General features: G+C 44.2%; 1 pseudogene across 1 annotated transcript in view; it reads left to right on the forward strand.

Annotated features, from left to right (window-relative positions):
• Positions 1 to 16,471, forward strand: part of LOC106580214 (calcineurin-binding protein cabin-1-like) — a 150,290-nt pseudogene that overhangs the window by 119,024 nt on the left and 14,795 nt on the right. Inside the window, exon 29 of the transcript XR_006761094.1 lies at positions 1,120 to 1,194. The product of XR_006761094.1 is annotated as a calcineurin-binding protein cabin-1-like (transcript). The remainder of the gene's footprint in view (positions 1 to 1,119; positions 1,195 to 16,471) is intronic.

Raw genomic sequence — 16,471 nt, forward strand, 5'->3', positions numbered from 1 at the left:
CTCGGGAGCGAGAGCCGAATCCCACTGGGTCTAGGTGACGGAGGGGTGGACAGCGTTGTGGGTTGGGGTGTAGTTGATGGGGGTGTGGGAAAACCCCCTCTCTCCCATCGCTCCATGGTGTGCAGCACGCGATCCATGGATGTGCCAAGATTTTGGAGCATCGTTGCGTGCTGCTGGACGCGCTCCTCCACTGGTAACGGAGGACTGGGTGCACCTACTGACTCCATATTAGGTGCGTGTTATTGTCAAGTGTCAGTGTGCAGCGGTTACGACGGAGTCAGGCGCAGGACACAGAACTGAGTAAAAGACGTACTTTACTCGAAAGGAAACAACAATTTCCACGCAGGGAAAAACACACCAGCTCACAGAAGTCTTGAACACTAAACAAAGAACAAACACGCACAAAACCATGTGGGAACCAGAGGGTTAAATAGGGAATAAATTATAACTTAATGGGAACCAGGTATGTACAATCAAGACAAAACAAATGGAAAAAGAAACGTAGATCGGCGGCAGCTAGAAAGCTGGTGACGTCAAACGCCGCCCGAATAAGGAGAGGCACCAACTTCGGCGGAAGTCGTGACAGCAACGCTAAACTGGTTTATGTTAATTAACGTCAATGACCGTGAGACATTCAGTTATTTGCATGACAGTTACCGCCTGACAAAATGTAATGACTGTCACAGCCCTAGACTCATTCCACTGGCCATTTCCTGTGGCAGCACCATGTTACAACCTAGAGGGTTCCACCTACTGCGTGTGGTCAATGCAGAACCAAACAGCGTTTACCACCACACCACCAAATAATAGTATAGCGTGTCTGAGGCACAGGTGAACATGGAGGCTAACTTTCGTGTGCTTCTCCTGCGCAGCATCAGCTTCCTGACTCTCACACACAGACATCTACAGTTTGGCAGATAGAGAGCAGCCAGCCTTCACAGAGAGAGGCCAAATGAGGGCTGCCGCCTCCTGTTGCCACGGCCACATTCACTCTGAGAAAGGCCTTTTTCTATGTGTGTTAGCTGCCCAGTGCAGCATCAGTGGTACTAAGGTGGCTGTGTAAACGTTGTGTTGCTCTTCTCTGATTGTCTCTGTTCTCTTCCCGCATGGTATGGACAGGTGGATGAGGACGTGGCGCTGGATCAAGCCGTGAAGTTCTGCCAGATACAGATGGCCACGTCAGCACAACGACAGGTATGGGGGATGACCTGGGCCACAAACACAGTGCACATACACACCAACACGAAGTACATTACATTTCATGCATATACCCTACACCTACATGGACCCCATACAAATACAACACTCACAAATGTAAACATTCAATATCTACATACCAGTGGAGACTGCTGAGGGGAGGACGGCTCGTAATATTGGCTGGAACGGAGCAAATGGAATGGCATAAAAACACCTGCAAACTATGTGTTTGATGCCCATCCTCCCTAATTAAGGTGCCACCAACCTCCTGTGGTACATACACTCAGTGGCCAGTTTATTAAGTATAACACCCCGTTCACGAAAATGGTTTGCTCCAACAGACAGTGAGTCACGTGGCCGTGGCTTGCTATATAAAGCAGGCAGACAGGCATTGAGGCATTCAGTTACTGTTCAATTGACTTTAGAATGGACAAAACGAGTGACCTAAGCGACTTTGAGCGTGGTATGATTGTCGGTGCCAGGCGTGCCGGTTCCAGGATCTCAGAAACGGCCGGCCTTCTGGGCTTTTCAAGCACGACAGTGTCTAGGGTTTACCGAGAATGGTGTGACAAACAAAAAGCATCCAGTCAGTGGCAGTCCTGTGGGTGAAAATAGTTTGTTGATGAGAGAGGTTGAAGGAGAATGGCAAGAATCGTGCAAGCTAATATGCAGGCCAAAAACTGCGCTGTACCACAATGGTGTTCAGAACAGCATTTCAAAACACACAACTTGTCGGTCCTTGTCGCGGATGGGCTATTGCAGCAGACGACCACAACAGGTTCCACTCCTATCAACTAAAAACAAGATGAAGCGGCTCTAGTGGGCACACAATTACCAACACTGGACAATTTGAGGAGTGGAAAAACATTGCCTGGTTCAACAAATTCCCGGATCCTATTGCGTCATGCTGATGGCAGAGTCCAGATTTGGCGTAAGCAGCAGGAGTCCATGGACCCATCCTGTCTGGTGTCAATGGTACAGTAGTGGAATGGTGTGGTGAGTGTTTTCCTGGCACACGTTAGGTCCCTTGATACCAATTGAGCAGCATTTGAACGCCACACATTGTAGAATTCATGCTACAAAGAATTCAGGTTGTTCTGGAGGCAAAGAGGGGTACGACCCGGTACTAGATGGGTGTACCTAATAAACTGAGTAAATATCACATCCCAGGAGTTGAATCAAAGCACTTTGCACAAATAGATCTGCCCCAGATATCATATTCTCATCTGTTCATCTGACTGGAGATGTCTTCCAAAGCCAGGACCTCTCATTTATACATCTGGGCTTTGATTGAAGCTATTCGAGGGATGTGTGGAGAAGTCACACAATTCAAATGAAACTTCAGGTTCATTGCCTCTTGTCTTTCCCATCCACGAGATGTTAAGATCTAAATGATCTGGCCAATCAGTGGTCTACTCGCGTTCATATTTTTTATGACAGGTATACGCTCACACCTATCTGTTGTTGGGGTACGCCCACACCACTCCAACACAAAGGTATTTTTTGTTTGTAAAACTACACTGAACAAAAATATACGCAATGTGAGTTACTGTTCATTTAAGGAAATGAGTCAATAGAAATGCATGCATTAGGCCCTAATCTATGGATTCCACATGACTGGGCAGGGGCGCAGCCTACCCACTTGGAGCCAGCCCCACCCACTGGGGAGCCAGGAGGCGACTTATTGGAGAGAAATTAACATTAACCTCCCTGGGCAAGCAAGCGTCCCACCTAGTCAACAGCCAGTGGAATCGCGTGGCGCGAAATACAAATACCTCATAAATGCTATAACTTCAATTTCTCAAACATATGACTATTTTACACCATTTTAAAGACAAGACTCTCATTAACCTCTATGGGCAAGGCGGGACAAATTCGTCCCACCTACGTAACAGCCACCTGAATTCAGTGGCGCGATTTTTGAATCGTTTGAAATACTATTACTTCAATTTCTCAAACATATGACTATTTTACAGCTATTTAAAGACAAGACTCTCCTTAATCTAACCACACTGTCCGGTTTTCAAAAAGGCTTTACAACGAAAGCAAAACATTAGATTATGTCAGGAGAGTGCCCAGCCAGAAATAATCAGACACCCATTTTTCAAGCTAGCATATAATGTCACAAAAACCCAAACCACAGCTAAATGCAGCACTAACCTTTTATGATCTTCATCAGATGACACACCTAGGACATTATGTTATACAATACATGCATGTCTGTTCAATCAAGTTCATATTTATATAAAAAAACAGCTTTTTACATTAGCATGTGACGTTCAGAAAAAGCATACCCCCCCGCAAACTTCCGGGGAATTTACTAACAGTTTGCTAAATTACTCACGATAAACGTTCACAAAAAGCATCGTTATATCCAAATATCCTCTGTTTTGTTCGTGCGTTCTAGACACTATACGAATGGTAAATAACGGTCGCACGCATGGCGCATGGCGTGACAAAAAATTTCTAAATATTCCATTACCGTACTTCGAAGCATGTCAACCGCTGTTTAAAACCAATTTTTATGCCATTTATCTCGTAGAAAAGCGATAATATTCCGACCGGGAATCTGCAATAAGCTAAACAGCCGAATGAAATTTCTCCACGGGGGCGAATCGTGCACGCGCCTCATTCAATGGTCCTCTGATCGGCCACTTGGATAAGGCGATAATCTGTTTCAGCCAGCGGCTGCCTCGTCATCGTTCAGGTTTTTCCCGGGTTCTGAGAGCCTATTGGAGCCCTGGGAATTGTCACGTTACAGCTAAGATCCTTACTCTTCAATAAACAGATGCAAGACGCACGACTCCTTGTCAGACAGGCCACTTCCTGCATGAAACCTTGTCAGGGTTTTGCCTGCCATAGGAGTTCTGTTATACTCACAGACACCATTCAAACAGTTTTAGAAACTTCAGGGTGTTTTCTATCCAAACCTGAACAATAATATGCATATTCTAGCTTCTGAGTTGGTGTAGGAGGCAGTTAAAAATGGGCACATATTTTTTCCAAAATTCTCAATACTGCCCCCTAGCCCAAACAGGTTAATCTAACCACATTGTCCGATTTCAAAAAGGCTTTACAGCGAAAGCAAAACATTAGATAATGTCAGGAGAGTACCCTGCCAAAAATAGTCACACAGCCATTTTCAAAGCAAGCATAAATGTCACAAAAACCAAAACCACAGCTAAATGCAGCACTAACCTTTGATGATCTTCATCAGATGACACTCCTAGGACATTATGTTAGACAATACATGCATGTTTTGTTCAATCAAGTTCATATTTATATCAAAAACCAGCTTTTTACATTAGCATGTGATGTTCAGAACTAGCATACCCACCGCAAACTTCCACCGCAAACTTCCGGTGAATTTACTACATTACTCACGATTAACGTTCACAAAATACATAACAATTATTTTAAGAATGATAGATACAGAACTCCTTTATGCAATCGCGGTGTCAGATTTTAAAATAGCTTTTCGGCGAAAGCACATTTTGCAATATTCTGAGTAGATAGCCCGGCCATCACGGCTAGCTAATTTGACACCCACCAAGTTTGGCCCTTACCAAACTCAGATTTACTATAAGAAAAATTTGATTGCCTTTGCTGTTCTTCGTCAGAATGCACTCCCAGGACTTCTACTTCAACAACAAATGTTGTTTTGGTTCAAAATAATCCATAGTTATGGGTTGCATCACTGCCTGGTATGGTAACTGCTCGGCCTCCGACCGCAAGGCACTACAGAGGGTAGTGCGTACGGCCCAGTACATCACCGGGGCCAAGCTTCCTGCCACCCAGGACCTCTCTACCAGGCGGTGTCAGAGGAAGCCCCCCCCCCCCCCCACGCTACTGCTACTTTCTGTTATTATCTATGCATAGCCACTTCAATAACTCTACCGACATGTAAATAATTACCTCAACACCAGTGCCCCCCGCACATTGACACACTGACTCTGTACTGGTACCCCTGTATATAGCCCCGCTATTGTTATTTACTGCTGCTCTTTAATTATTTGTTATTCTTATCTCATACTTTTAGGGGGATTTTCTTAACTGAATTGTTGGTTAAGGGCTTGTAAGTAAGCATTTTACTGTATTCGGTGCATGTGACAAATAAAATTTGATTTGATTTAAATGGCAGAAGTTTGGAACCACCAAGACTCTTCCAAGAGCTGGCCCCCGGGAAAACTGAGCAATCAGGGGAGAAGGGCCTTGGTCAGGGAGGTAAACATGGTCAATCTGACAGAGCTCCAGAGTTCCTCCGTGGAGATGGGAGAACCTTCCAGAAGGACAACCATCTCTGCAGCACTCCACCAAATCAGGCCTTTATGGTAGAGTGGCCAGACGGAAGCCACTCCTCAGTAAAAGGTACATCAAGGCCTGCTTTTTTCCAAAAGGCACCTAAAGACTCACAGACCATGAGAAACATGATTCTCTGGTCTTATGAAACCAAGATTGAACTCTTTGGCCTGAATGCCAAGCATTACGTCTGGAGGAAACCTGGCACCATCCCTGTAGAGATGTTTTTCAGCGGCAGGGACTGGGAGACTAGTCAGGATCGAGGGAAAGATGAACGGAGCAAAGTACAGAGAGATCCTTGATGACACCTGCTCCAGAGTGCTCAGGACCTCAGACTAGGGCGAAGGTTGAGAGGATCTGCAGAGAAAAATGGGAGAAACTCCCCAAATACAGGTGTGCCAAGCTTGTAACGTCATCCTCAAGAAGACTTGAGGCTGTAATCTCTGCCAAAGGTGCTTCAACAAAGTACTTAGTAAAGGGTCTGAATACTTGTGTAAAAGTTACATTTCAGTTTATGAGGTACTGTGTTTAGACTGATGAGGAAAACCTTTTTTTAATCAATTTTAGAATGACATAACAAAATGTGGAAAAATTCAAGGGGTCTGAATACTTTCCGAATGCATTGTATATGCAGGCCAGGAAGAACTGGGACATTTTCAGCTTCCAGGAATTGTGTACAGATCCTTGCAACATGGGGCCGTGCATTATCATGCTGAAACATGAGGTGATGTTAGCGGATAAATGGCACGACAATGGGCCTCAGGATCTATTCCCAGTATCTTTGTGCATTCAAATCACCATCGCTAAAACTCAAATGTGTTCGTTGTCCTTAGCTTGCGCCTGCACATACCATAACACCACCGCCACCATAAGGAACTCTGTTCACAACGTTGACATCAGCAAACCGCTCGCCCACAAGACACCATACACATGGTCTGCGGTTGTGAGGCCGGTTGGATGTACTGCCAAATTCTCTTAACCTGTTGGGGCTAGGGGGCAGTATTTGCACGGCCGGATAAAAAACGTATCCGATTTAAACTGGTTACTACTCTTGCCCAGAAACGAGAATATGCATATAATTAGTAGATTTGGATAGAAAACACTCTAAAGTTTCTAAAACTGTTTGAATGGTGTCTGTGAGTATAACAGAACTCATATGGCAGGCCAAAACCTGAAGATTCCATACAGGAAGTGCCCTGTCTGACAATTTGTTCTCCTTCTGTGGCATCTCTATCAATAATACAGCATCTCTGTGGCTCAGTTGGTAGAGCATGGTGTTTGCAACGCCAGCATGGTGTGTGCAACGCCAGGGTTGTGGGTTCGATTCCCACGGGGGGCCAGCACAAAAAAAATGCATGAAATGAAATGTATGCATTCACTACTGTAAGTCACTCTGGATAAGAGTGTCTGCTAAATGACTAAAAATGTAAAATGTAAAAATGAATGACGTCTCTGGGCGAAAAACAGCAGGAGTTTTTGTGAGTGGTCAGGCAGGGAACAATGACACTGGAGTGCGCGTCCACGAGAGGACTCCATGTTTTTCTTTCAGTCTTTGAACGAATACAACGTCGCCGGTTGGAATATTATCGCTATTTTACGAGAAAAATCGCATAAAAATTGATTTTAAACAGCGTTTGACATGCTTCGAAGTACGGTAATGGAATATTGGTCACATACACATGGTTAGCAGATGTTAATGCGAGTGTAGTGAAATGCTTGTGCTTCTAGTTCCGACCATGCAGTAATATCTAACAAGTACAAATACTGCATAGTTTCTTAAGAACGCGAAGCGAGGCGACCATCTCTGTCGGCGCCATCTTGCCTTACCTTATTGCAGTTGTCAATATTGCAATTTCGATGTGAGTTTCATGAATTGTGCAGCTCTACTTGCCAGCCATGGATAGATGCCCTGGGGGAATGATACAGTACTCTACTCAATAAATATTGGAACAGCATTGATTCAGTGATTGTTAATCATGACATATTCTGTTCTATCACCTCCTCTTTGCTATCTGGAAACAAACCGTTTTTAAGAGATACTTTATCCATTTTGATGCATGTTTGTTTATTTCTAGATGTTAAAGCGTCTGTTCCTCTACTCTGTTTGCAGTGCACATTCCATGCCATTTCACTCTTCTCCCCTAAGCCTGCTGTAACTTATCTTTTGACCACTTCCCATTGTTTTCAAAGCAACCATTTGCATGTGTGTCAGTTGAGTTTCAATTACTTTAGCCAAACCAAATAATACACTACTGGGAGTGTCTGACTGCTAGTGACTTGCTGTATAGGAAAGACGTCTGTGGTAATAACAAAGATGATTTGATGACACAAGGTGACAGTTGTTTGGACCCTTTCACTGTAACCTTGTTTAGCACTGTAGCCTAACTGAGGGAGATAACTAGCTGGGGAGTTGTGCTAGTTCTGTTTGCCCTTATTATTTGGGTGCTGTGCTGTTTGATTTTGAAGCCTGCAGAGCTCCATGGGTGAGCAGCACAGCAGTGACTGACTGCAGAAGAAGTCAACTAGATCAGAATATTGAGTTTCCTAATGGACTCACTGACATTCTTCTCCCTTTTCGAAGAGCACGTGAGACAGTGTGGCCGATTTACATGCAATGTTCTCAGCCACAGGACTAGATGGGTAAATCCCAGTGCTTTTGAAGTCTTCTCTGTACCAATCTGCCAGTGCTTAAAATAACCTCAGGTGCAGTAAGAATATTCCCTTTTGTCCTCTTCGTCTTCACACTTTGCAGAAATGTTTATTGGTTTGAACTGTGTATTTCATTGGTATGCACAGCATTGCTTATTTGCACATGAAAGGCAATGCTACATTGAATTCTATGGGGAAAGTTTAACACAAGTTTCTTCTGCAGCCAGATGCAGAAACTCTAGACACAACAGTGATTTTTTTTTTAAATGCAAGTTATATCCAACGTGAAACTAGAAAAGAAGGCCATTATAATAGCTTTGTTAGGAGTGTGACGCTTACCCTAACCTATAATCATCACAGCTGAGCTTTGTGTTTTATCTCTCACATTCTTTATAAAATCATCAGTTATTTTGCTGTCTGTGGCAGTCACTGATTTTTGCCCCCTCACACCCCAGCCTCCGCATCCGGCATCTCTCATCCTGTTGTCGTGGTGACGTAAACCACAGTACACTATACTGGAGGGAGAAAACGATGGGTAGGCTACCATAGCTCGCAATTGACAGTTATTTAGCATAATTTATACAGATGAGGATTGTGGTCATGATTCATGGCCTTATAAAAGCTCAGTGTATGTGTGTGCATTACAAGTCATGATGTAGATAAGACTTTGATGCTGGATCCAAGCAGGAGGGTTTCATAAGTGTGCATGAGGTCCGCTGTAATCAGTTTGTCCCATTTATCACACCACATCCAGGCTACCCATGGGTTTCTTCTCACTTCTCCATGTTTAGACCTAATTGACATTATTGTTTTGTATTCAAGGTCTAGTCACTATTCTAGTGGTTATGATTTGGAAGGGATAATACAGCAGAGCAGAAAATGACTGTCTTCTGTGTGATCCTCTGCTCACTGCCACCTACTCACCTATTCCTACAACGTAGCCTAGCATCCCCTAGATCAGGGTTTCCCAAACTCGGTCCTGGGGGCCCCCCCGGGTGCACTTTTTTTTTCTTCCCTAGCACTACACAGCTGACTCAAATAACCAACTCATTATCAAGCTTTGATTATTTGAATCAGCGGTGTAGTGCTAGGGCAAAAAACAAAACATGCACCCAGGGGGGACCCCCAGGTGGTCACTTGATTGATTAAGTCATGAATTAGTAAAGAACTCCCCTCACCTGGCTGTCTAGGTCTTAATTCAAAGGAAAACCCAATAGATTTCAATATCTACCAGACACTCAGATTTTGTACCAGCCAAAACACACAAACTGATCAACATGTTTCTAAAACAATTAACTGTATTACTAGTAAGATGTAACTAATGTGGTATATTGTTTAATTACATTTTTTGTGACCCGAGTCTTTTAACCAAAATATCACAGATGAGCCAAAAATGTTCACCTGCCTGTTTAGGGGCGGCAGGTAGCCTCGAGGTTAGAGTGTATGGACTAGTAACCCAAAGGTTGCTAGAGCGAATCCCCGAGCTGACAAGGTAAAAATCTGTCGTTCTGCCCCTGAACAAGGCAGTTAAACCACTGTTCCTAGGCTGTCATTGTAAATAAGAATTTGTTCTTAACTGACTTGCCTAGTTAAATAAAAAAGGCGGGAAGTTACCATGGCAGCGTGACTAATCATGTTTGTGCCTGTCACCAACCTTTTCTGAGTCAAGATCACTTTCTGAGTCAAAATGCAAGCCGAGATCTACCTCTCAGATTTTTTTAAAACACAAGCCTATGCAACATTAACCATTTAAAAACAGTACTGTAGCAATGAAGATTGTGCAATAAGCTATAGACCCAATACATTATCACCGCATATTGGCTCTGCTTGAATTGCCCTGCCGATGCATTGTTCCGGAATATTTTTTTTTAATTATATTTTTAAATTTGAGGTAGGCTATATGATCACACTGGTAATAGATCCATTGTTGTATTACTTGTGAGGCACAGCTGAGTGAGCATACATTTAAATAATTCGCTTTTTATTTTTATTTTACTGGGCTGTTGGTGTCTGCATCTGATGGTCAGTCTCAGTGGAGGGAGAGAGCAGCAGAGTGAGGGTCCACCCCTCAACATCCCTCCGCTCTCCCTTTCCTCCACTGACACTGACCAAAAAGGGACACCGTCTTCCAGCTGATGGGGAAACTTGTCGCACTGCATTATTTAATGCAAAAATGTTGTTACTCCTATGAACAGAGAAAGTGAAATATTCCTCGATATTAAAAAATACCCAAGCTGCTAATAATAACAACGCAAGCCTATAAATACACTTGCCTACTCATTCATTACTGCTGCACTGCTTGTTGTAGAGCTGAGCGGAAATAGGAAGAACGCACATTTCATGGCTTATAATAGTGTTGAATACTAGGTGTTGACAGTGCAGAGTTTATAACTTAAAGATCAAATCAAATTTATTTTTATATAGCCCTTCGTACATCAGCTGATATCTCAAAGTGCTGTACATAAACCCAGCCTAAAACCCCAAACAGCAAGCAAAGCATGTGAAAGAAGCACAGTGGCTAGGAAAAACTCCCTAGGAAAAACTCCCTAGAAAGGCCAAAAACCTAGGAAGAAACCTAGAGAGGAACCAGGCTATGAGGGGTGGCCAGTCCTCTTCTGGCTGTGCAGGGTGGATATTATAACAGAACATGGTCAAGATGTTAAAATGTTCATAAATGACCAGCATGGTCAAATAATAATAATCATAGTAGTTGTCGAGGGTGCAACAAGCACGTCCGGTGAACAGGTCAGGGTTCCATAGCCGCAGGCAGAACAGTTGAAACTGGAGCAGCAGCACGGCCAGTTGGACTGGGGACAGCAAGGAGTCATCATACCAGGTAGTCCTGTGGCATGGTCCTAGGGCTCAGGTCCTCCGAGAGAAAGACAGAAAGAGAGAATTAGAGAGAGCATATTTAAATTCACACAGGACACCGGATAAGACAAGAGAAATACTCCAGATGTAACAGACTGACCCTAGCCCCCCGACACATAAACTACTACAGCATAAATACTGGAGGCTGAGACAGGAGGGATCAGAAGACACTGTGGCCCCATCCGATGATACCCCCGGACAGGGCCAAACAGGCAGGATATAACCCCACCCACTTTGCCAAAGCACAGCCCCCACACCACTAGAGGGATGTCTCCAACCACCAACTTACCGTCCTAAGACAAGGCCGAGTATAGCCCACAACGATCTCCGCCATGGCACAACCCAAGGGGGGGCGCCAACCCAGACAGGAAGACCACGTCAGTGACTCAACCCACTCAAGTGACGCACCCCTCCCATGGACGGCATGGAAGAACACCAGTAAGCCAGTGACTCAGCCCCTGTAAAAGGGTTAGAGGCAGAGAATCCTAGTGGAAAGAGGGGAACCGGCAAGGCAGAGACAGCAAGGGTGGTTCGTTGCTCCAGCCTTTCCGTTCACCTTCACACTCCTGGGCCAGACTATACTTAATCATAGGACCTACTGAAGAGATAAGTCTTCAGTAAAGACTTAAAGGTTGAGACTGAGTCTGCGTCTCTCACATTGGTAGGCAGACCATTCCATAAAAATGGAGCTCTATAGGAGAAAGCTCTACCTCCAGCCGTTTGCTTAGAAATTCTAGGGACAATTAGGAGGCCTGCGTCTTGTGACCGTAGCGTACGTGTAGGTATGTACGGCAGGACCAAATTGGAAAGATGGGTAGGAGCAAGCCCATGTAATGCTTTGTAGGTTAGCAGTAAAACCTTGAAATCAGCCCTTGCCTTAACAGGAAGCCAGTGTAGGGAGGCTAGCACTGGAGTAATATGATCAAATTTTTGGGTTCTAGTCAGGATTCTAGCAGCCGTATTTAGCACTAACTGAAGTTTATTTAGTGCTTTATCCGGGTAGCCGGAAAGTAGAGCATTGCAGTAGTCCAGCCTAGAAGTAACAAAAGCATGGATTAATTTTTCTGTGTCATTTTTGGACAGAAAATTTCTGATTTTTGCAATGTTACGTAGATGGAAAAAAAGCTGTCCTTGAAACAGTCTTGATATGTTCTTCAAAAGAGAGATCAGGGTCCAGAGTAACGCCGAGGTCCTTCACAGTTTTATTTGAGACGACTGTACAACCATCCAGATTAATTGTCAGATTCAACAGAAGATCTCTTTGTTTCTTGGGACCTAGAACAAGCATCTCTGTTTTGTCCGAGTTTAAAAGTAGAAAGTTTGCAGCCATCCACTTCTTTATGTCTGAAACACAGGCTTCTAGCGAGGGCAATTTTGGGGCTTCACCATGTTTCATTGAAATGTACAGCTGTGTGTCGTCCACATAGCAGTGAAATTTAACATTATGTTTTCGAATGACATCCCCAAGAGGTAAAATATATAGTGAAAACAATAGTGGTCCTAAAACGGAACCTTGAGGAACACCGAAATTTACAATTGATTTGTCAGAGGACAAACCATTCACAGAGACAAACTGATATCTTTCCGACAGATAAGATATAAACCAGGCCAGAACTTGTCCATGTAGACCAATTTGGGTTTCCAATCTCTCCAAAAGAATGTGGTGATCGATGGTATCAAAAGCGGCACTAAGATCTAGGAGCACGAGGACAGATGCAGAGCCTCGGTCTGACGTCATTAAAAGGTCATTTACCACCTTCACAAGTGCAGTCTCAGTGCTATGATGGGGTCTAAAACCAGACTGAAGCGTTTCGTATACATTGTTTGTCTTCAGGAAGGCAGTGAGTTGCTGTGCAGCAGCTTTTTCTAAAATTTTTGAGAGGAATGGAAGATTCGATATAGGCCGATAGTTTTTTATAATTTCTGGATCAAGATTCGGCTTTTTCAAGAGAGGCTTTATTACTGCCACTTTTAGTGAGCTTGGTACACATCCGGTGGATAGAGAGCCGTTTATTATGTTCAACATAGGAGGGCCAAGCACAGGAAGCAGCTCTTTCAGTAGTTTAGTTGGAATAGGGTCCAGTATGCAGCTTGAGTGTTTGGAGGCCATGATTATTTTCATCATTGTGTCAAGAGATATAGTACTAAAACACTTTAGTATCTCCCTTGATCCTAGGTCCTGGCAGAGTTGTGTAGACTCAGGACAATGGAGTTTTGGAGGAATACCCAGATTTAAAGAGGGGTCTGTAATTTGCTTTCTAATGATCATGATCTTTTCCTCAAAGAAGTTCATAAATGTATTACTGCTGAAGTGAAAGCCATCCTCCATTTGCGAAGGCTGCTTTTTAGTTAGCTTTGCGACAGTATCAAAAAGAAATTTCGGATTGTTCTTATTTTCCTCAATTAAGTTGGAAAAATAGGATGATCGAGCAGTAGTGAGGGCTCTTCGATACTGCACGGTACTGTCTTTCCAAGCTAGTCGGAAGACTTCCAGTTTGGTGTGGCGCCATTTCCGTTCCAATTTTCTGGAAGCTTGCTTCAGAGCTCGTGTATTTTCTGTATACCAGGGAGCTAGTTTCTTATGACAGATGTTTTAAATTTTTAGGGGTGCAACTGCATCTAGGGTATTGCGCAAGGTTAAATTGAGTTCCTCGGTTAGGTGGTTAACTGATTTTTGTCCTCTGACGTCCTTGGGTAGGCAGAGGCAATCTGGAAGGGCATCAAGGAATCTTTGGGTTGTCTGAGAATTTATAGCACGACTTTTAATGCTCCTTGGTTGGGGTCTGAGCAGATTATTTGTTGCAATTGCAAACGTAATAAAATGGTGGTCCGATAGTCCAGGATTATGAGGAAAAACATTAAGATCCACAACATTTATTCCATGGGACAAAACTAGGTCCAGAGTATGACTGTGGCAGTGAGTAGGTCCAGAGACATGTTGGACAAAACCCACTGAGTCGATGATGGCTCCGAAAGCCTTTTGGAGTGGGTCTGTGGACTTTTCCATGTGAATGTTAAAGTCACCAAAAATTAGAATATTATCTGCTATGACTACAAGATCCGATAGGAATTCAGGGAACTCAGTGAGGAACACTGCATATGGCCCAGGAGGCCTGTAAACAGTAGCTATAAAGAGTGAGTGAGTAGGCTGCATAGATTTCATGACTAAAGCTCAAAAGATGAAAACGTCTTTTTTTTTTTTTTTGTAAATTGAAATTTGCTATCGTAAATGTTAGCAACCCCTCCGCCTTTGCCGGATGCACGGGGGGTATGGTCACTAGTGTAACCAGGGGGTGAGGCCTCATTTAACACAGTAAATTCATCAGGCTTAAGCCATGTTTCAGTCAGGCCAATCACATCAAGATTATTATCAGTGATTAGTTCATTGACTATAACTGCCTTGGAAGTGAGGGATCTAACATTAAGTAACCCAATTTTGAGATGTGACGTATCACAATCTCTTTCAATAATGGCAGGAATGGAGGAGGTCTTTATACTAGTGAGATTGCTAAAGCGAACACCGCCATTTTTAGATCGAGGCACAGACATGGTCTCAATGGAGAAAGCTGAGCTGACTACGCTGACTGTGCTAGTGGCAGACTCCACTAAGCTGGCAGGCTGGCTAACAGCCTGCTGCCTGGCCTGCACCCTATTTCATTGTGGAGCTAGAGGAGTTAGAGCCCTGTCTATGTTCGTAGATAAGATGAGAGCACCCCTCCAGCTAGGATGGAGTCCGTCACTCCTCAACAGGCCAGGCTTGGTCCTGTTTGTGCGTGAGTCCCAAAAAGAGGGCCAATTATCTACAAATTCTATCTTTTGGGAGGGGCAGAAAACAGTTTTCAACCAGCGATTGAGTTGTGAGACTCTGCTGTAGAGCTCATCACTCCCCCTAACTGGGAGGGGGCCAGAGACAATTACTGGATGCCGACACATCTTTCTAGCTGATTTACACGCTGAAGCTATGTTGCGCTTGGTGACCTCTGACTGTTTCATCCTAACATCGTTGGTGCCGACGTGGATAACAATATCTCTATACTCTCTACACTCGCCAGTTTTAGCTTTAGCCAGCACCGTCTTTAGATTAGCCTTAACGTCGGTAGCCCTGCCCCCTGGTAAACAGTGTATGATCGCTGGATGATTCGTTTTAAGTCTAATACTGCGGGTAATGGAGTCGCTAATGACTAGGGTTTTCAATTTGTCAGAGCTAATGGTGGGAGCCGTCGGCGTCTCAGACCCCACAACGGGAGGAATAGAGACCAGAGAAGTCTCGGCCTCCGACTCCGACTCGCTTAATGGGGAGAACCGGTTGAAAGTTTCTGTCGGCTGAATAAGCGACACCGGTTGAGCATTCCTACAGCGTTTCCCTCCAGAAGCCATGAGAAAGATGTCCGGCTGCGGGGACCGTGCGAGGGGGTTTATACTAACGTTACTATCTGTACTTACTGGTGGCACAGACGCTGTTTCATCCTTTCCTACACTGAAATTACCCTTGCCTAACGATCGCGTCTGAAGCTGGGCTTGCAGCACAGCTATCCTTGTCGTAAGGCGATCGTTCTCCTGTATATTGTAAGTACAACGACTGCAATTAGAAGGCATCATGTTAATGTTACTTAGCTTAGGCTGTTTGAAGTCCTGGCGAACCATGTCCAGATAAAACCTCCGGGGTGAAAAAGTTGAATGAAAAAAGTTGAGTGAGGGAAAAAGTAAAAATATACGGTAATGAAAAAGTAAAAAACCGTCAGGTAGCAAAGTAAGATCGGCAACAAAACGCACAGCAGCGTAAACAAGTCTGCAAGTTGTGACCGGAAACAGGAAACAGGAAATTATCCCCAATGCAAAGATCAACTCACTGGGCTCCCGAGTGGCACTGCATCTCAGTGAAAGAGGCGTCACTACAGTCCCTGGTTCGAATCCAGGCTGAATCACATCCGGCCTTGATTGGGAGTCCCATAGGGCGGTGCCCGGGTTTGGCTGGGTTAGGCCGTCATTGCAAATAAAAATGTGTTCTTAACTGACTTGCCTGTGTAACCAATGTGAAATGGCTAGCTAGTCAGCGGTGGTGCGCGCTAATGTCGTTTCAATCGGTGACATCACTCGCTCTGAGACCTTGAAGTAGTTGTTCCCCTTGCTCTGCAAGGGCCGTGGCTTTTGTGGAATGATGGGTAACGATGCTTTGAGGGTGACTGTTGTCTGTGTGCAGAGGGTCCCTGGTTCGAGCCCAGGTAGGGGCGAGGAGAGGGACGGAAGCTGTACTGTTACACCTGGTTAAATAAAATAAATAAAAACAGCAGATATTTTCTGTATTCCTTGACAGTTTCTCTCTAGTGATGGTTTTAAACGTTTTGAAATCTGACGGTATCAATTTTTCTGTTGCTTTCTTTTATGCCTTCTAAATTACTGCAGACACACACGGTGATCTGAACCATCCGATTGGCCAGCTGTAGACCTATAGTGC

This window comes from Salmo salar, chromosome ssa20 (genome assembly GCF_905237065.1).
Source record: "Salmo salar chromosome ssa20, Ssal_v3.1, whole genome shotgun sequence".
Taxonomy (NCBI): domain Eukaryota; kingdom Metazoa; phylum Chordata; class Actinopteri; order Salmoniformes; family Salmonidae; genus Salmo; species Salmo salar.